This window comes from Silurus aristotelis (genome assembly GCF_946808225.1).
Source record: "Silurus aristotelis genome assembly, chromosome: 4".
Classification (NCBI taxonomy): Eukaryota; Metazoa; Chordata; class Actinopteri; order Siluriformes; family Siluridae; genus Silurus; species Silurus aristotelis.
In genome coordinates, this window is record NC_139577.1 from 35,049,888 (window position 1) to 35,050,583 (window position 696).

At 46.8% G+C, this 696-nt stretch overlaps 1 long non-coding RNA gene across 1 annotated transcript in view; it reads right to left on the minus strand.

Annotated features, from left to right (window-relative positions):
• Window positions 1-463: 463 nt before the first annotated feature.
• The window catches only part of LOC310724702, a 389-nt gene continuing 156 nt past the window's right edge, over window positions 464-696 (minus strand). Inside the window, exons 1-2 of the long non-coding RNA XR_014533156.1 lie at window positions 683-696; window positions 464-601 (exon numbers count right to left, since the gene is read on the minus strand). The exon at window positions 683-696 is cut by the window's right edge and continues 156 nt beyond it. This is a non-coding gene — a long non-coding RNA (uncharacterized lncRNA). The remainder of the gene's footprint in view (window positions 602-682) is intronic.

Below are 696 nucleotides of genomic sequence, written 5' to 3' on the forward strand. Positions count from 1 at the left end.
GCAATAAAGGATGGAGAGGGAAATGTGTTGACTAGTGAGGAGAGTGTGTTGAGAAGATGGAGGGAGTATTTTGAGCAGCTGATGAACGAGGAAAATGAGAGAGAGAGAAGGTTGGATGGTGTGGAGATGGTGAAGCAGGATGTAGATTAGTAAGGAGGTTTTTTTGGAAGGTGAGAAGATGCATGAGGAATGGAGAAGGAGTGTGCTGGTACTGATCTTTAAGAATAAGGGAGATGTGCAGACCTGCAGTAACTACAGGGGAATAAAGTTGATCAGTCACACCATGAAGTTATGGGAAAGAGTAGTGGAAGCCAGGCTGAGAGAAGAGGTGACCATCTGTGAGCAACAGTATGGTTTCATGCCGAGGAAGAGCACCACAGATGCATTATTTGCTTTGAGAATGTTGATGGAGAAGTATAGAGAAGATCAGAAGGAGCTGCATTGTGTGTTTGTGGATTTAGAGAAAGCGTACGACAGGGTGGAGAGAGGAGTTGTGGTATTGTATGAGGAAGTCTGGTGTGTCAGAGAAGTATGTGAGGGTGGTGCAGGACATGTATGAGGACAGTGTGACAGCAGTGAAGTGTGCAGTAGGTACGACAGACTGGTTCAGGGTGAAGGTTGGATTGCATCAAGGATCAGCCCTGAGCCCTTTCCTGTTTGCAGTGGTGATGGACAGGTTGACGGACGAGGTCAGAC